The sequence below is a fragment of the Melanotaenia boesemani genome, chromosome 12, assembly GCF_017639745.1.
Source record: "Melanotaenia boesemani isolate fMelBoe1 chromosome 12, fMelBoe1.pri, whole genome shotgun sequence".
In the NCBI taxonomy this organism is placed as follows: Eukaryota; Metazoa; Chordata; class Actinopteri; order Atheriniformes; family Melanotaeniidae; genus Melanotaenia; species Melanotaenia boesemani.
Window position 1 is genome coordinate 36,305,369 of NC_055693.1, and position 20,961 is coordinate 36,326,329.

Sequence of the window (20,961 nt, forward strand, 5' to 3'; positions counted from 1 at the left end):
TGACTTATGGAACTCACACTTCTCTGCTTTGACGTACAGCTGATGAGACAGCAGCCGTTCCAGGACCTGCCGAACATGCTGAGTACGCTGGGACTGTGAACTAGAATAAATCAGAATGTCATCAATGTATGTGTGGCAAGCTAGGGGGAGCCAGAGGTTATATACACACACATTAGCTCAGAGTGCTATACAGGCTAAAAGCCAGTAAATCATAATTAGTTGCAGACAACGCCACCCTGGGACTTTCACCGCAGGGAATAACAGGAACTCCAACAAAGCACACAGGTTCGTTATATTAAGGAGGCGTGAGACCAGCGTCCAAATAATTAAACAATTTTTATTGTTTAAAAATAAATAAAACAAAACAAGACTAAAAGAAACTCACGGTCCAATAATAAAAGATGGCGGAAGCTTACCGGGAGGAAGGTGGGCCAAACAAAGTGAAGGGAGCCAAACTAAGACCACCCCAGACACACGTGCAAGATAACCACTCTTCACACAGCACTTTGGCCACACAGCACAGGCAGACGTGCTCAGCATGCAAAGGAGGGGAGGCGCAAACCAGGAAAAGGGACCCACACCGTTAAGGCACCACCAACTCCTACGGTTTCCGGCCACTAAAAGAAAGAATAAAATACAATTAGTATAAGAACCATGAAGTTTGGGCACGCCAAAATAAAAGACAATAAATAAACAAACATAAAACTGTTGCAATATAAAATATCCACACAGGAAGCCACCCGCCAAGATCAGTCTTCGTTGCGGGCCTCGTCCCAGGCTTCCAGTGGAACAGCAAACAATAAAATGCGTCCCCAATAACTTAAAAAGGATCCAACAAATTAAAATAAGCAAAGCAGCATCAATCAGCCGAGCAGCGGTCTGTCGGCGTGGGGAATGGCTGTGAAGCTCCTGATCCACACGCCACCGCGGACCGCTGTCTGTCTTCTAAGCGGTGGCTGTGTCGTTAAAATGCTGTCAGATAAATCCCCCTAAAAGCAACAAAAGAACAAAACAACCATAAACGTCTGACATGGACAGGAAAATGCCCACCGGCCGTGGATTCACCTACCCGAATGACGGGGGTTTGCCACACCCGGAAGTCGGCTCGGCGCGAGAGGCAGGCACGATACGTGAGTTTTCCCTACAGGAGCACAGCCGGTTAACGTCCATTTAGCCAGACAACCCAGTACAAGGGAAAGCAAGGTTAACCTACCACAGCAGTCTTGGTGCGAGAGCTTGTTTCACGCGCAGTGGCGATAATACCCGCAACAGCCGGAAGTCAGGTGACCTGTCGACCAGATGAACTTCCCAAAGCTGGCTCTACGCCTGCTTAAATATGTCGCCCCCTCTGCTGATTGGTTAATATTGCAGCCACTCACCTCATACTGCCACAATCTGCCCCCAATTTTTTTTTTTTCGGCGCCCCGACGATAAAGTACTATTTCCCCATACTCTCATCTCCAGGGCCTGAAGAAAGCAGCGACTGAAGCCGAACTGCAGGGGCGAGCACCGGCTGACCTAGGAAGGTGGTGGACGTTTGAATGATGGCCCGCCGTTGGTCTTAATGACCTCCGGACTACCTCGTCCTCTACACTGGCCGGCTGAACGGAGTCAGCCACGGCTACTATTGGCGGTTCGCTCCTGGGGGTCTGTGGAGGACCCGCAGCCTGCGCCATGGTAGGACCTGTAGGTGGTTCTGAGGGCAATGATAGCTCCTCAGTTAAAGGAACAAGCGGGCACCCCTGGGCCGTCCCCTGTCCCGGAAAGATCCGCCCTACAAGCAGATCGTACTCACCTGTGGTGCTCTCGTCGGTAGCCTGCTCCTCAGTAAGTGATGGACTAGCCAATGGGGTGTCAATCACTGGAGACGCCGCCACCCAGGCCTTCAGCAAGGAACGATGTACGTTCCTGGTTTTGGTCAAATCACTTACCGGAGCAATAGTGTACACAGGACCACCTTCTTCTGGTGCTTTCAACACTCGTTGCACCACTGGATTCCACAGATCCTGAATTTTATGGCGTCCTCGTACGCCAAAGTCCCGTACAACTACCAACTGGCCTTCAGCAAGGGGAGGGTCCTGGACAAACAGGTCATGACTGCGCTTCCGCCGGTCGGCGGCAGCCTTCAGCCGTTCCTTGGCTGCCTCGGCTGCCAGCCGCAGCCGGGCCTGATGTTCCAGGATCCACTCACTAACAGTCCCCGCAACTGGTTCCTGCACTCTACCTAACAGGAAATCAATCGGCAATCTGGGCTCTTGGCCAAACATTAAAAGAAAGGGGGACTCACCAGTCGACTGATGTGGAGTGGTGTTGTAACAATAGATCACCTGCGGTAAGCAGGAGTTCCAGTCCCTCTTTTGGGCTGCCGGGAGAGTACGTAGCAAGTTGTGCATGGTCCGATTGAAGCGTTCCGCTTGGCCATTCCCGGCCGGGTGATATGGGGTGGTACGCGACTTCTCCACCCCGTATAACCCGCAAAGCTGCTGGATCAGAGAGCTCTCGAAGCTACGTCCCTGGTCAGAGTGCAGGCGAGCCGGAACTCCAAACTTGTAGAACCATTCCTGCACTAACACTTGTGCTACTGTCGAGGCTCGTTGGTCCCGAGTGGGGACAGCGATGGTATATTTACTAAAGACATCTGTCAAAACCAAAACATTCTCCACACCATTACCTGCTGGTTCAAGTACTGTGAAATCAATAGCTAGGATTTCGTTCGGTCGTGCAGCCAGCAGATGTCCCATAGGACTTCGGGCAGCTGGACGCGTCTCCTTGGCTACTTGACACCGCTCACAGACCTGACACCAACGAGCCACGTCCGTGGACATACCAGGCCAATAGCAGCGTGCCCTCAAGAGGGCTAGCGTCCTCTCCACTCCTTGATGCCCATGTTCCTGATGCACTTGATTCAATACTTCTGTCTTTATGACACCAGGCAGTAGCACTTGCAAAACGGGTTCTGCCCCCTCCGGCCGGTACACCCTACGATATAACACGCCGTCCTTCTCTACCATACGACTCCATTGCTGTAGCAGGGTCAGTGCCAGCGGGGAAAGTGTCCGTCGCTGCACAGCATTGGGACGTCGCCCTTGTGCCCAAAACGGTAGTACCTCTCCTATGACTGCATCAGCCTGCTGGAGGGCACGCAGGTCAGCCAGCGTGCGTTGGAACCACGCGGTCACCACGCTCTGAGCTGCTCCCATGGACTCGCGATACACGGCCTGCTCCAGCTGGCTTGGAACCAGAACACCAGGCCTCATACCCTGGACCTCTGGTGCGCCCGGTGAGTGCTGGCGAGAGAGGGCATCAGCATTGATGTTACTCTTTCCTGACCGATACTTGATGTCAAAGTCAAAAGAGGCAAGCTGGGCTGCCCAACGCTGCTCAGTTGCGCCCAATTTGGCAGAGGACAAATGGCTGAGAGGGTTATTATCGGTGTAAACCGTACACTTATGGCCCAACAAATATTCCCTGAATTTTTCGGTCATGGCCCACTTAAGCGCCAAAAATTCCAGTTTCATGGAACTGTAATTGGTCATGTTGCGCTCCGTGGGCTTCAGCCCGCGGCTAGCATAAGCTATCGGTCGCACCTTACCGTCCTGTTCCTGAGACAGGACTGCTCCCAAGCCACCATAGCTGGCGTCCACCTCCAAGATAAAGGGCAAAGAAAAATCAGCATACGCGAGGACCGGGGCCGTAACCAGCCTCCGTTTCAACTCCTCAAAGGACTCCTGGCACTCCTCTGTCCACCCCTCCCGGATGCCCTGCCCCCCGTTCTTCCGAGATTTCGTACCCCCATACTCAGCCACCAGTCTATGCAAGGGGGCCGCGAGCTTGGCAAACCCTTCCACAAAACGGCGGTAATAGCTAGCGAACCCCAGGAAGGACCGTAGCTCCGAGACAGTATCCGGGGGCCTCCAACCAACCACCGCCTCCACCTTACTGGGATCCGTAGACACCCCTTGATCCGAGATAACATGGCCCAAGTACTGCACCTCCTTCTGGAAGAATGAACATTTACTGAGCTTCACCTTCAGGCCCTCCTGCTTAAGCCGCCCCAGCACCACCTTCAGCCTCTCTAGATGTTGTTGCACTGTAGAGGAGAACACCACAATATCATCAAGATACAGTAGCAGCGACTGACACTGCTGGTCCCCGAAAAGGCGTTGCATCAACCGCTGAAAGGTGCTGGGGGCATTACAGAGCCCAAAGGGCATACGGTTCCACTCAAACAAACCAAAGGGGGTACAAAAAGCCGTTTTATGCTTGTCTGTCTCAGTAATAGGTACCTGATTGTACCCACTCGCCAAATCTAAGGTGGAGAACCAACAGGCACCGGTCAGAGCATCCAGAGATTCCTCAATACGCGGCAGAGGAAACGCGTCCTTCCGGGTTTTACTATTAAGAGGGCGATAATCCACACACATCCTCAGGCCGCCATCCTTCTTTCTCACCAGCACAATAGGTGAAGCATACGGACTACTACTCTCCCGTATTATTTGTGTCTGCAGCAGCTGATGGATGTGATCCTTTACCACCTCATACTCCGAAGGTGGGATGCGTCGGTAGCGCTGCTTAACCGGGACGTCATCCGTCAACGGAATATCGTGGCTAATCAAATTAGTGCAGCCCAAGTCTCCCTCATGTGCCGCAAATACAGAGGCGTAGTCCTGTAAAAGAGACCTTGCCTGGGCCTGCTCCTCAATAGGCAACTGTGACAACCCCATGCCCTCAATGTGATCTTGGACGGTGGGCGCCACCGTCTGGGAATTTACAGTAGCCACTTCCACTGGTACCTCAGTAACTCCTGCAGGTAAACTGACCACATGTACCAAATCTAAGGTGCCAACCGGGGTGCGGGGATAGAGTAACACATCAGTTGATCCTACATTTACAACCGGGATGTATGCTGTGCCTCTACTAACCTGTACCAATGACGGTGAAACCAGCAGTCCTGCAGGTAAACCAGATTGTAGGGGTTCAAATAACGCAGTTCCCTTTGCAAACTGCTCAGAGCAGGTAGCAGTCACCATCTTCCAGGTTCCTCCCGGGATACGGCAGGCTTTCTTACCGCGAACCTTCACCGTTCCCGGGACCTCTGGTAAAGGCTGCACAGCCGCCTGGTGGTACTCTTGCAAGGCCTGCACCACAGGGGAAGGGGCTTCGCTTACTGGGCGTGATTCAAACAAATCCCTCCCATGCTGCCCAAAGAGTTCTTGGTAGCACCTCTGGATCACGTTCATCCCCAAAACACCTGGGACCCGAGAAGACGTTGAATCAGGAGGGTCATTCACCACCAATACACCACAGCGAGGCATGGACTTACCACATAGCTGGACAGTCAGCTCTAAATACCCTATATAGGGAATGGATAGCCCGTTAGCCGCCTTAAGTTGCAACCAATTACAGGCCTGGAGGCGTTCCGGGCCCCATGGTTTACAATGCCTTTGGAAGAAGCTCTCAGTAATGGTGGATACCATAGACCCCGTGTCCACCAGACACGGTACTTGTACTCCACCCATGTCTACCTCCAAATGTGGACATACAGAAATCAGCCTGTCAGCCGCCTCGGAACTCTCTGGAACTTTTGGTGAGCCTACAAGGGCCCCACCCAAACTGTGGCTCTGCAATTTGGTGGGTGCTAGTTTTCCGCCATCGAATGTGGCCGACTACTAGAATGGGACGAAGGCTTGGAATGAGAGACACGTACCCCATCACATTCTCGTGCAAAATGACCGGGCTTCTCACAACGTCTACAGATCACTGTGTGCTTACGGGGGAGATCACCACGCTGGTGCGTGCTCTGTAGACGAGCCAGACTCTGGGTGAGCTGGGCCAGCTGTTCCTGTTGACACTTCAACAGCTCCCTCATTTCACCCAACTCGGACATCGGTGGGGGGTCTGACTTTTGTGGGGCAGACCGTACCCCATACTGAAATCCCACCACTGGGGGGATTGAAATACTACGTTCTCTCATTGCACCTGGCAAACCTTCGCGCTCCCACCGTATAGCCTCTCCTCTAACGTCGAGCATAGTCGACCTCGGGTGCCCCCGCACCCACCGTTTTAAGTCCCGCCGGAGAGCGCAGTCTGAGACCTGCTCCACAAACTGATCCCTCAGCAACACATCGGCATTCTCCACTGCAGTTGGCGAATTCAGCCTCACCCTCTCCATCAGCCCCATTAAAGCCAGGGAAAACTCTTGTAGAGTTTCCCCCTCCTGCTGTTTCCGGGAGAAGAACGCTTCCTGCAACGCTACGTACGAATCCGAGCAACCATATAATTCTTCCAGAACACTAATAATACTATCTGGATCCTCTCGCTCCGCCTGGGAGCGATACTTAATTTCTTCTCGGGCCTCACCCTCGAGATGATCAAACAAGAAGAATGCTTGCTCGGACACGGATAAACGTCGGGCCCGAATACACGCCTGTGCTTCCTCCAACCACTCATTAAAACTCATGCCGCCTTTTCCTTTAAACCGGGGGCAATTCCTGTCTCTGTGGACAAAAACAAATCTTTCAGCGGAGGGAGCGCTAGCAGATGCACCTGAAGCCGACCCGGTGGCAGGCTGTTCCTGCCGTAACCGGTCATTATCTGCTTTTAGCTGCGCAACCAAATCACGCAGCCCTCTCAGCTCCTCCTCCATGGCTGCACCAGATAATTATGTCAACACGGGGGGATATATCCAAACACACACACACCAACAAAAACCCTAATAAAATGGATACTGCTGCTTTGCTTTTACAAAACCCAAATTCTTAAAAACAAAAAAAAACACACACCCAAGAAAAAGAAATAAAAAAAAAAAACAAATAAAACACCATCAACAAAATAAGGAACGCTAGTCTCAGCCTACACAAAATAAATCCTGCCGACAACGCCAAGTTTGTGGCAAGCTAGGGGGAGCCAGAGGTTATATACACACACATTAGCTCAGAGTGCTATACAGGCTAAAAGCCAGTAAATCATAATTAGTTGCAGACAACGCCACCCTGGGACTTTCACCGCAGGGAATAACAGGAACTCCAACAAAGCACACAGGTTCGTTATATTAAGGAGGCGTGAGACCAGCGTCCAAATAATTAAACAATTTTTATTGTTTAAAAATAAATAAAACAAAACAAGACTAAAAGAAACTCACGGTCCAATAATAAAAGATGGCGGAAGCTTACCGGGAGGAAGGTGGGCCAAACAAAGTGAAGGGAGCCAAACTAAGACCACCCCAGACACACGTGCAAGATAACCACTCTTCACACAGCACTTTGGCCACACAGCACAGGCAGACGTGCTCAGCATGCAAAGGAGGGGAGGCGCAAACCAGGAAAAGGGACCCACACCGTTAAGGCACCACCAACTCCTACGGTTTCCGGCCACTAAAAGAAAGAATAAAATACAATTAGTATAAGAACCATGAAGTTTGGGCACGCCAAAATAAAAGACAATAAATAAACAAACATAAAACTGTTGCAATATAAAATATCCACACAGGAAGCCACCCGCCAAGATCAGTCTTCGTTGCGGGCCTCGTCCCAGGCTTCCAGTGGAACAGCAAACAATAAAATGCGTCCCCAATAACTTAAAAAGGATCCAACAAATTAAAATAAGCAAAGCAGCATCAATCAGCCGAGCAGCGGTCTGTCGGCGTGGGGAATGGCTGTGAAGCTCCTGATCCACACGCCACCGCGGACCGCTGTCTGTCTTCTAAGCGGTGGCTGTGTCGTTAAAATGCTGTCAGATAAATCCCCCTAAAAGCAACAAAAGAACAAAACAACCATAAACGTCTGACATGGACAGGAAAATGCCCACCGGCCGTGGATTCACCTACCCGAATGACGGGGGTTTGCCACACCCGGAAGTCGGCTCGGCGCGAGAGGCAGGCACGATACGTGAGTTTTCCCTACAGGAGCACAGCCGGTTAACGTCCATTTAGCCAGACAACCCAGTACAAGGGAAAGCAAGGTTAACCTACCACAGCAGTCTTGGTGCGAGAGCTTGTTTCACGCGCAGTGGCGATAATACCCGCAACAGCCGGAAGTCAGGTGACCTGTCGACCAGATGAACTTCCCAAAGCTGGCTCTACGCCTGCTTAAATATGTCGCCCCCTCTGCTGATTGGCACAATCCCATGATCGGTGAGGGGGCAGGCGTGTGGCTCTAACCTTACTGAATACTGCCATCAGGTCATGGTATTCTCTGGGAACCGCTGGCCCGGGAACTACAGAGGGGCTCTCTACAGATGTGGCAGCACAGATCACCTTCCCAGAGAGAGGATCCAACGAAGGTGAGGGAAAACCCACCTCCCGGGTCCTCCAGTGAATGGTGGGCATGTTCTTGGTGAGCCACGGCAATCCAAAGACGAGGAGATGGCGGGACTGAGGCAGAACATACAGAGCCAACTCCTCCTGGTGAGTTCCCACTGTGAGCTGAAGGGAACTGACAAAGTGAGTAATGGGGCCCCCGCTGATGGGCCTCCCATCTATGGCTTGGACAGCGACCGGAGTAGGAAGCCGATGGAGTGTCAGATGAAGTCTCCTAGCCAGACCAGGAGAGATGAGGCTGCCTGCAGCTCCGGAGTCCACCAATGCTGGAACTGGAAGACTCACATCATCAGCATGGACAGTCACAGGAATCATAAATTGTTCAGTGCAATATAAGGGTGGTGTCACACTCACCCGCGGGTCGGGCCGTCGCCGACCTCTATCTCCCGGAGCACAGGGAACGTGTGGGCAGTCAGGTAGGAGCTGAGTCCCCTCTCCACAGTACATGCACAGGCCCCTCTGCCGTCGACGCCTCCTCTGTTCTACCTGCATCAGTTCCTCCTCCAGATCCTCCCTCTCAGAGGGTCGGGTGGCAGCACGAGTCCTCTCGCGGTGAAGATTATCAATCCGTATGGCCAAGGAAATCAGGTTGTTGAGAGAGAGAGTGTCATCCCGACAGGCCAGCTCAGTTTTAATCCCAGGCTGCAGCCCCTGTCGAAAAGCCGTGATAAGTGCTGGCTCATTCCAACCACTCGCAGCAGCCACAGTGCGAAAGTCCAGTGCGTAATCAGCCACAGATTGTGCGCCCTGTCGCAGCCGAAGGAGCCTCTCTCCCCCCTTACGTCCCTCTGGTGGATGGTCAAAAACTGAGCGAAATGACGTCAAAAAACGTGCGTAAGAAGAGAGCACCTCACCACCGCCAGTCCAGACCGCTGTAGCCCATTCACGCGCCCGACCTCCCAGAAGAGAGATAACCATGGCAATCAGTTCACCATCCTGCAGCTCTGGGTAATAAGAAAAAAACAGGTCGCACTGCAGGAGGAATCCCCCACAGCCAGACGAATCACCGCAATAAACCTCCGGGAGACGTACTGGTGAGGCAGTGGGTCGATTTGCCGCAGCTGGAGCGGCTACCTGAGTTGGAGCCGGATTGCTGCCCGCAGCTGACGGCGGGTGATGTTGAATCTGTAGATGTTGTAACAGATCCGCCATCATCGTCTCCTGCCTGCCGACTCGTTGCTCCAGGGCGGTGGCGACTGTGGCAAGTTGGGCAAGAACAGAGGGTGGCTCAGGGACTGAAGCCGTGCTTGACGAAGATCCTTCTCCAGGAGAAATGCCCGCTGTATCCATGGTGGTATTGTCTCCTGTAATGCTGGTTCGGCTGAAAGTCGGACACAAGCGCAGGCTGGTTGAGAGAAGGATTTTAATGGCGCTCTAACAGACCAAAGGTGTGACAAGACAATACAATGTTCTGCAGTGTGCTGAGGGTTTAAGTAGGCCAGAGGACAGGTGTGACTTGTTAGGTTGATGAGGATAGAGGCAGGTGAAGTCCAATGAGCTGGAACAGATGAGTCCTGGGAGATGAAGTCCTAGAACCCGTGATCAGAATTCAGGTGAAGCAGAGCGTACTGGTGCAGCAGGAGCAGGCATGACACACACACACACACACACACACTCACTCCTAGGGAGAATTTACAGTGACCAATTAACCCAACATGCATGTCTTTGGATGGTGGGAGGAAGCTCGAGAACCTGAGAGAACCCATGCATACATGGGAAGAACATGCAAACTCCACACAGGAAGGCCACGCCCCCCAGGTTCAAACCTCCCCCCAGCCGAAGCTCGAACCTTCTTGCTGTGAGGCTGCAGTGCTAACCACCACACCACTGTGCAGTAAATGTTTTTTTAAGTAAATAATCTAGTTTAAAAAGTAAATTATCGTAACTAGTTTGTTTGTCCTATTGTTTACTTGATAGCTTCTCAAAAACTGTGAAGGACACTTATGTAAATAAGTACACTAACTCGTGGTTAATTTCTTTTGTTTGTTTTGTATTTTTTGCACCACAGTGAGTGCAGTAACAGTTTGACAAGAGACTATGAAGACTCTTTCTCTGCACAAAAGCAATTATTCTTTAAAATAATACATTTATGTTATATTATATTATATTATACACACATATATATATATATATATATATGTATGTATGTATGTATTTGCAGCTCACTGCTGCTGGAGTTTTAACAAGGACCAACAGATCTGATCACACCAGTTATAACATCTTTATACAGTCACAGAATAGATTTTAAACCCTTCTGATTGTTTACATCCCAGAATGGTTTAGATCCAAAATACATCTGTGATATGTTCAGAGAATATAAACCTAGAAGAGCTCTGACATCCAAAGACTCTGGTCAACTAGTCCAGACCAGAGTCCAGACCAGAGTCCAGACCAGGGTCCAGACCAGAGTTCAGGCCAGAGTCCAGACCAGAGTCCAGGCCACAGTAAAGACCTGAGGCCAGACCAGAGTCCAGACCAGAGTCCAGACCAAACATGGAGAAGCAGCATTTAGCTGTTATGCTGCAAACAAATGGAACAAACTGCCAGTGGAGATTAAACTTCCACCAAATGTAGACATTTTTAAATCCAGGTTAAAATCATTTCTTTTCTAATGTTTATGCATGAAATCTGCATGTTAACTTTTTTAACTTATCTTGGTTTTAATCATTTTAATGTAAATTATTATTTTATTGCGATTATGTGTTGATGCCTTTTACTATTTCTAAATATCTGTAATGTCTTAAGCACTTTGAATTGTCCTGTACATGAAATGTGTTATACAAATAAACTGCCTTGCCTGTTGTTTTGATTGTGTTATTTTTGTGGTGTTCTGACTTTGATAAGAAAAAAAAATTAAATACATTTTCCCCCTTATAGCATTGAAAATAGTATTGAGTATTAAGCACCATCCTTTGTATCACTGTCAAGTTTGAAATTTTAGTATTGTTACAACCCCAGTAAGAAGTAAATAACAACACTATGCATTTTGTTTATTACAAACATCAAGACCAAACAAGGAAGGGATAATGCCCAAGGCTCCGCTTCGCTTAGGACGGTTCACGCCTCCACGTCGTCCATTAATTTATGATAATGGAGACCTCGAAAGGCATTATCTCGCTTATACCATGGTCACTTATGAAAGAACTAAAAATTAGATAAATTATTAATGCGTTAATGTTGTTTTCCACCGTTAAAATCGTTAAGTATTTCACAAGAAGCGGATGAGTGGACTAATTCGTTGTGACTCGTTGCCAAGGTAACCGGCTCTGACACTCAACCTGCAGCTCGGTCGGTCGGTATTAGACCTGATCAGTGGAGGGAAGGGAGATTATTGGTTAACGTTATGTTACATAACACAAACACATTTCAGAGGGCGGGTGCAGCTCTTACAGCTGGTGTGTGTCCAGAGGATGATGCAACATTTTGTTTCAGTTAAAGTCCACATATAGTTTCCTACATCGGTTCTATTACAGAAATATTATCCACCATTCACTCTGATCATTAAATGTGTATCAAGCAAGTCTATCCTAAATGGTTTTTATAATGTTATCCATCATTCACTCTGTATCAAGTATGTAAGTAAGGTAACCAAGACAGAAAGACAGACCACGACTGATTTAAAATTAAATGTAACATTGCCGTTGATCGTGAAGGACGGAGATTTAACGTTTGTGGACCCTGACCGTTGCTGGTTTAACGTTTGTGGACTCTGACTGCTGCTGGTTTAACGTTTGTGGACTCTGACTGCTGCCTGTTTAAAGTCTGTGGACTCTGACCGCTGATGGTTTAACGTCTGTGGACTCTGACCGCTGCTGGTTTAACGTTTGTGGATCCTGACCTCTGCTGGTTTAACGTTTGTGGACTCTGACTGCTGCCTGTTTAAAGTCTGTGGACTCTGACCGCTGCTGGTTTAACGTCTGTGGACTCTGACCGCTGATGGTTTAACGTCTGTGGACTCTGACCTCTGCTGGTTTAACGTCTGTGGACTCTGACCTCTGCTGGTTTAACGTATGTGGCCTCTGACCGCTGCTGGTTTAACGTTTGTAGACTCTGACCGCTGCTGGTTTAACGTTTGTGGACTCTGACCGCTGCTGGTTTAACGTCTGTGGACTCTGACCGTTGCTGGTTTAACGTTTGTAGACTCTGACCGCTGCTGGTTTAACATATGTGGACCCTGACTGCTGCTGGTTTAACGTTTGTAGACTGTGACCGCTGCTGGTTTCACGTATGTGGACCCTGACCGCTGCTGGTTTTAACGTTTGTGGACTCTGACCGCTGCTGGTTTAACGTTTGTAGACTCTGACCGCTGCTGGTTTAACGTTTGTAGACTCTGACTGCTGCCTGTTTAAAGTCTGTGGACTCTGACCTCTGCTGGTTTAACGTTTGTGGACTCTGACTGCTGCCTGTTTAAAGTCTGTGGACTCTGACCGCTGCTGGTTTAACGTCTGTGGACTCTGACCGCTGATGGTTTAACGTCTGTGGACTCTGACCTCTGCTGGTTTAACGTTTGTGGACTCTGACCGCTGCTGGTTTAACGTCTGTGGACTCTGACCTCTGCTGGTTTAACGTATGTGGCCTCTGACCGCTGCTGGTTTAACGTTTGTAGACTCTGACCGCTGCTGGTTTAACGTTTGTAGACTCTGACCGCTGCTGGTTTAACGTTTGTAGACTCTGACCGCTGCTGGTTTAACGTTTGTGGACTCTGACCGCTGCTGGTTTAACGTTTGTAGACTCTGACCGCTGCTGGTTTAACGTCTGTGGACTCTGACCGTTGCTGGTTTAACGTTTGTAGACTCTGACCGCTGCTGGTTTAACATATGTGGACCCTGACTGCTGCTGGTTTAACGTTTGTAGACTGTGACCGCTGCTGGTTTCACGTATGTGGACCCTGACCGCTGCTGGTTTAACGTTTGTGGATCCTGACCGCTGCTGGTTTAACGTTTGTGGACTCTGACCGCTGCTGGTTTAACGTTTGTGGATCCTGACCGCTGCTGGTTTAACGTTTGTGGACTCTGACCGCTGCTGGTTTAACGTTTGTAGACTCTGACCGCTGCTGGTTTAACGTATGTGGACTCTGACCGCTGCTGGTTTAATGTTTGTGGATCCTGACCGCTGCTGGTTTAACGTTTGTGGACTCTGACCGCTGCTGGTTTAACGTATGTGGATCCTGACCGCTGCTGGTTTAACGTTTGTGGACTCTGACCACTGCTGGTTTAACGTTTGTGGATTCTGACCGCTGCTGGTTTAACGTATGTGGACTCTGACCGCTGCTGGTTTAACGTTTGTGGATCCTGACCGCTGCTGGTTTAACGTTTGTGGACTCTGACCGCTGCTGGTTTAACGTTTGTAGACTCTGACCGCTGCTGGTTTAACGTTTGTGGACTCTGACCGCTGCTGGTTTAACGTTTGTAGACTCTGACCGCTGCTGGTTTAACGTTTGTGGACTCTGACCGCTGCTGGTTTAATGTTTGTGGACTCTGACCGCTGCTGGTTTAACGTTTGTGGACCCTGACCGCTGCTGGTTTAACGTTTGTAGACTCTGACCGCTGCTGGTTTAACGTTTGTGGACTCTGACCGCTGCTGGTTTAACGTTTGTGGACTCTGACCGCTGCTGGTTTAACGTATGTGGACTCTGACCGCTGCTGGTTTAACGTTTGTGGACTCTGACTGCTGCCTGTTTAAAGTCTGTGGACTCTGACCGCTAATGGTTTAACGTCTGTGGACTCTGACCTCTGCTGGTTTAACGTTTGTGGACTCTGACCGCTGCTGGTTTAACGTTTGTAGACTCTGACCGCTGCTGGTTTAACGTCAGTGGACTCTGACCGTTGCTGGTTTAACGTATGTGGACTCTGACCGCTGCTGGTTTAACGTATGTGGACCCTGACTGCTGCTGGTTTAACGTTTGTAGACTCTGACCGCTGCTGGTTTAACGTATGTGGACCCTGACTGCTGCTGGTTTAACGTTTGTGGACCCTGACCGCTGCTGGTTTAACGTTTGTGGTTTAGAAATCTCTATCCTCCTCAAAGTGGGACGGGATCTTATGACAATAACGGCTAATACGCTAAACACCATTCAATGGAAACACCTTCTAATCACAATAGCACTTTATCAAAATCTCAGAAATATCGCTTTTATTTTGCGAAATACTGTAATGGAAACGCAGCTATTGACAGTCTGTAAACCAACATAGACACAAAAGAAAGAACTGAAGGGGTTAAAAAGATTTTCCAGAAATAGCCCAACAAAAACAGACCTGATGAAGAGCAGCTACAGCTGCTGGAAGTGAACTTAACCAGAAACGACTGAGTTCAATGGTGAGTTCTACTTACAGGTGAAGGTAACAGCGATGGCGAAGAGGTCCTGCTTACGCCAACAGAAAGCTGTGAAACAAAACCCTCACACTACTACATCTGGGGAGTGTGGCCATACTTGGAGCAGGACCTTAAATAATCACAAGTCATCCATTTCACTCAAATCAACCAAAAACACACATTCAATGAATTTTATAGACACAACAACATATAAATGAAATAATTTCTCAGAGACCAACAAATTGGATATGAAAGTTTTCTTCAAACCCACTGAAACTCGTGCTCTTCTACAGAAAACCAGCTTCCATCCTAAACACACCTTTGCTGGCCTGGTAAAGTCTCAACTGCTGAGATTCAACAGAATCTGCACACAGCAGGCTCACTTTGCTGCAGCCACAAAAGTGCTGTTTCACTCTTTGTCCAGCAGAGGGTACCGTCACTCCATTCTTAGGAAATGCCTCAAGTCCTTCCTCCAAACCACATCGACCAATGTCTCTCCTATTCTCCCCCACAGTGAAATTAGTCCCTGTGCTCAGGAATAACTACCAGGACCTGCTCCAGGACGCTGGGCTCCTCAAAGACCATCAGAGGCTGTTAGGAGGAACCAGAATCTGAAAGACCATCTCATCAGTGCCAAGATGAAACCTGTGAACACCTGTAAGCTCCTACAATAAGAATGTGTATTTATCTGAGTGTAGAAAGAACCAACACTGGAAGAACTGCATCTATTTAATTACCTGTAAGGTGTGTTGCTTCCAGTATGTGGGGAAACTGGTAACACTTTATTAGTCAGATTCACCCAACACAGATACAACGTCCTGAAGGCGATGGAAACCCATACGGTACTGGTCCAGCATTTCCTGCTGCATGGATGGGAGGCGGTCAGCGCCACGGTGGTTCAGTCCATCCCAGATGGTCCACCGCCCAGAGATGTAGAGCTGAAGGAATCTGGGTAGTTAAATTAGATCCACTACATCCCAGAGGTCTGAATGAGATCAGTTTTAATCATATTCATTGGTAAATATGCTCCATTTTTATAGTTTTTATCATTCTATCTCATTATTATACCATTCTTAAATTATTTTATGCTTTTTAGTTTGGGATTTATTAAAGTGGAAATGAAACAGTCAACCAAACTAACATTATTTACTAGATTGAGTCCTATACTTATAATTATTATATAACAAACAGGACAATTATAAACATATAAAAGAAATAGGTGGCGCTGTTTTAGTTTTTGTAGCGACGGCGCCGCCATCTTGCAGGACTAGAAACTGTGATGTCACAAGGTTGGTTGGTGTCGCGGTCCCTGGTTATAGTCCGCTTGTCCACCGCCTTAAAGTGAGAGAGATAACAGAGTGAACGATGGAGACTGGTGAACCAAGGGAGGAGAGAAAACAAAGAGGGATGCTACTGTATCGCTTCTGTGTGTAAAAACCAGTTTTAGAGTTCAGTCCGAGGCCACAAACGTCTGCTGAAACAGAGAACTGTCCTGCTGCTGGTTGGTAGCACTGCAGACAAAACCCTCCTGACTGCAGGGTCTGCAGGCTTTTCTGGAGGAAGAAGACACAGAGCCGAAGTCTCGTTTGAGTCTGGCGAGCTAGCGGTCTGCCGGACCAACAGACTAAAGTCTGAGCTGCTCCCAGTGTTTTTAATTCACCGCCTATAACCTCAAATAATTCCATTTGTCATTTCATCCCTTATCCAGAGGTCCCCACAGGTGGTACAAACCCCAACAGAAACAGACTCCCTGTTTTCCAGGACAGTCAGTCGGGTTGTCCGATTCCATGATCTCTCACCACCATCCTGCAGATTTTATTCTTGTAATACGTTTACCATGTGGGATTCATTTATTTGGACAAACTGCTTCAAATGTGTCTCCCTGCGTAGGGAAGGAAAACCCAGCCATCACGAACCAACGTAATGCACAATCACCTACTTTAGAAAAAGAAAAAAATCTTTTCAACACAGATAATGATCGCCAGGTGTCATTAACCGGCTGATTGAGGCCTGACTTTTAGGTCACAATGGTTACCACTGAACCCTGGCGAATTTTCAGCCTAGTCCATCTTATAACGACCTTGCTTTTACACCGGTAAGCTAGTCTGTGGTCAGGAGTCCTTGTTAATATGCTACTGCAAGTTGGCCGTTTGTTCTGCCTGCGTCACGTCAGCTGGAAGATTAATATCAGAAGTTTCTTTTACATTAAGTTTGCATCTGTGTCCATGTGCTTGTGTGCGTGTGTGTGTTTGGTAATTAGACGCAGCCAGGATGTCTAAAAAAAGAAAAGTGGACATAAGAGACTTCTTTAAAAGTCAAAGTGTAAATTACTAAAAGAAGTCCTGCAACACCTTCACTGCCTCCATAAAGCAGCAGATCCACTTTAAGATCCTCCTCATAATTTACAAAGATCACAATAATCTTGTAAAGTGTATTCTTTTATTGGAAGTGCTGCTAAATAACATGTATTATTATTATTATTATTATTATTATTATTATTATTATTATTATTATTATTATTATTAATAAAAAGGGACAAATACAATATATACAAACGTGATATTTATACATCCAAACTAATGATAATTGTGAAGTTTTTCCTCTATAACTGTATCATCAAAATTGATGGTTGTTGCACCAGAAATTGTCCCACTGTTCATGTCAGCAACAATATATTTTTGTCAGGTGATGGAAAGTAGAGATCCAGAAGTAGATGCAGGAGGAAATGCTGGAGGAGGAGGAGTAGGAAAAGCTGGAGAAGATGGAGGAGAAGAGGTTAAAAGAATAAACATGTTAGTCACGACATTAAGCATTGTGACAGATATTAGAGTGATAATAAACTGGATCAAAGCTTTCAAGATTCAAACACCAGACATCCTGAGAGGCATGCTGCCTGAGGGCAGAGATCTTTTTGATCAGGTGGAGGTCCTTGTTGACCAGGTAGAGGTCCTTTTTGATCAGGTGGAGGTCCTTGTTGACCAGGTAGAGGTCCTTGTTGATCAGGTGGAGGTCCTTGTTGACCAGGTGGAGGTCCTTGTTGACCAGGTGGAGGTCCTTGTGGATCAGGTAGAGGTCCTTGTTGACCAGGTGGAGGTCCTTGTTGACCAGGTGGAGGTCCTTGTTGATCAGGTGGAGGTCCTTGTGGATCAGGTGGAGGTCCTTGTTGATCAGGTGGAGGTCCTTGTGGATCAGGTGGAGGTTCTTGTGGATCAGGTGGAGGTCCTTGTTGATCAGGTGGAGGTCCAGCCAGTAAGGAGTTGCAGTAGTCAATGCGTGAAATGACCAGAGCCTGGACCAGGAGCTGGGTCGTGTGTTCAGTCAGGTAGGGTCTGATCCTCCTGATGCTGTAGAGAGCAAATCGGCAAGATCGCGCAACCGAGGCAACATGGTCCTTAAAGGTCAGCTGGTTGTCTACCATGACACCAAGATTCCTGGTAGAAGTCGTAGGCACAAGCGTGATGGAGTCAAGCTGAACACTTATCTGTGGAGGTAAGGAAGGATTGGCTGGAAAGACAATGAGTTATATTTAATTTGCATGTACTCATCTGGTTTGGTGTGCTTGTCATATGTTAATCTTTGTAGAAAAAGGTGTCATGCCAAGAACCTACAAGAGGAAAACAAGCTGGGGATCAACGCCCCTTGAAGAGATGGAGAGCAGCCAATGATTTCAAGGGTGGACAGTCTTTCAGATGAGTAACAAAAGAGAGAAATGTTGATAGGTCAACATTGAGGAGGTACATGAGAAAGAGGGAGGAAAGGAAATAACAGTCAGAGAGGAACAGCAGAAGCAAAGAGGCTCTTCTCAGAGGAGGTGGAGAAGGGGCGAGCAGACCATACAAGAAGCTTCCCTTCAACCTTGACAGTTGGAATATTGAGCAGATGTTTTAATTAAATTGTTAAATGGTTTCAAAGACTCTTTGTTCTTACAAACACTGTGCTCATGTTTACATTATAAAACGGTCCCGTTTTCCCACCGACTCGGTTCAACTTACTGCTAATCTGAGGCAAGTTGAGCCACTGCAGCACTTTTTTTTGAGGAGTCATTATTTTGGGCAGCTTTGTCAGAGATGCATTCTGATCATTTTATTTGATAGTAGACATCTAGAAATAAAGGTATATGTTTTCATTCTATTTCTGAGTCATTTCCCCTTTTTACCAAGACAATCAAAGTAAAAAGTGGTTCATCTTACCCCACTCTTCCCTACTGTAGGTCCATGGGCATTTGGCTAATGATAAGATACTGAATGACTCAACAAACACATACCTGGATTTATGTAATGAGTCTAGATTCCAGTTTCTCTGTTATGAAATGACTGATTCTGTTCTGTTTTTTCCCTGAAAGCCTATCCGACTTATCTAATAACATCGACAATGAGCAGCTGGATGCAGCCATGCGGAAGATTCAGTTTTTCCCCCATTCAGGATGGAAAATGATGCTGGCGCGTCGGACTGCTCGAGGCTTACGGATCCAGAGTGAGCAGACTGCAGCAGTCTGCAGCATGCGCTGACAACAGTTTGCTTAATAAATCTGTCTAGTTTACCTGTGCAGTGCAGCTGCTCAGATTCTTACTGGCTGCTTAATTAATGTTTGGACAAAATTTATTCTTAAGCAGTTATCTTTGTAAATCTGCCTCTTCTGAAACAAGGAACTGTTTTTACCTTATGTGGTGCATATTTAGTAAAGCTAAGATTCTAAGTTTGATATGTTTCCTAAAACGTTGGATAGCTGCTCTAGTCTGAGCTAAGCAAACGGCCCACGGCTCAGGTAACCTGATCTTAAAGATGACTGCTATTTCTGCTAAAACAACCAACAAGACTTCCTTATTTGATATGTGCAACCAGATTCTAACTCTGTTGTCGGTGTGTTGCATTCTTTCTGAAGGGAGGTGAGAATAAGTCGAGTCGAGATCTGGACTTTTCAGTTTGGTCCACTGTGCCTGGAACATGTTGTGTTCCTGCCCCTGACAGACCAGAAACGAACAAGGCCTGTTCAAGAACTGTTTTAATTCAGTGTGGAGCAGATTCTTGTCATTTACTTTGTCTTTAATGTGGAGGTACTTTTCCCAATCACACACACACACACACACACACACACACACACACACACACACACACACACACACACACATTAATAGCGATTAATCGCATTGTTATGCGTAAAATGTCTCTTTCCTCTTGTTTCCAGGTGCCGGTATTCGACGCTGCTCAGACTTCTTGTGCCTCATCCTGTCGGACTCTTCCTGCCAACTGCTCTCCTGGATTTTGACCCGTTTTGGAACGACCACGGATATTCGCCTGCCCCTGCTAAGTAGTCTGCTTCTTGCCTCTCTATGTACGACCCTTCGCTTCATTATCGCTACACCTTTGATTTGTGGATCTCCCCTGACAGGTTTAGCAGCAGTTTTCTCTTTAAACACCAACAGTTAAAATATTTCTTCATGTATAAAACCACATATTTATGAGAAAGAAGGATGAAATGTTCAGGATTTACTAACTAAAAGGTAAAAAGTCAGCAGGATGAATTTAAAGCTGTGAAGCTGCTTCCTTCTAAACACAGAAGGAACAATATGTGATGAATATCAGCATCAGGTGAACAGACAGAAAGCAGGATGAGAATCTCACAGCTTCTAGATGGTGAGGAGAGAGAAATATTCACAATATGCACAATAACTTCCATCCATGCACCTTCACTGCTTCATTATCCACATTTCTGGATATAAATTCTCTAAACTTTCATTCTTAGTTTGACTGTTTAGCTTCACCTCTGCACCTGCAGCCTCCGCTACCGGGAGTTAAGGGTTAACATCTGGTTTCCGGGTGTAGCGTCAGGTCTGTAGATGTAACTATAAACATGTGTGGTATCTACAGAAAGTCCAGAATCTCAGCTACCAGCTCAGTAAAACCATTTCTATCACCAGCAAACACAGTTAAGACAACAATAGTTAAAAGACCAGGTACACAAAGTCTGAAAAACATGTAAACACAGATGATGTTTCCCCATGAACACAAACAAACGGCTCCTCTACTGAAAGCTCACATCTCACAGATTCCACAGCTGGAAGTTTCATCTTAATACGACCAAGATTCACCGAACCAGAGGCAGAAGAAGACCCGAATTAATGCTGCACGCTTGTAAAAGTCAGAAAACATGTCTCACCTTTGCTGTCTGGCATAAATCAAAACTGCATTTATTAAAAAATAATAAATAAAAAGTTTCTTGTCCAATTAACTATCAAATAAGGATGATCATTTAGACAGATGTTGGAGTGGACCGGTTCTGTTCCACCTAAAATCCAGGATGATTTCCTTGGTTTTTGTGATGTTCAGTGCAA

At 47.5% G+C, this 20,961-nt stretch overlaps 2 long non-coding RNA genes across 2 annotated transcripts; both read right to left on the minus strand.

Annotated features, from left to right (window-relative positions):
- Positions 1-632: 632 nt before the first annotated feature.
- LOC121650834 lies at positions 633-1,402 on the minus strand. The gene is made up of 3 exons (XR_006012341.1): positions 1,214-1,402; positions 1,070-1,141; positions 633-989 (listed from the first exon to the last, which is right to left on the minus strand). It is a non-coding gene; the product is annotated as an uncharacterized LOC121650834 (long non-coding RNA).
- Positions 1,403-7,073: 5,671 nt separating this feature from the next.
- Positions 7,074-8,105, minus strand: LOC121650833. Its single transcript, XR_006012340.1, has 3 exons — positions 7,970-8,105; positions 7,826-7,897; positions 7,074-7,745 (listed from the first exon to the last, which is right to left on the minus strand). It is a non-coding gene; the product is annotated as an uncharacterized LOC121650833 (long non-coding RNA).
- Between the last annotated feature and the right edge of the window lie 12,856 nt (positions 8,106-20,961).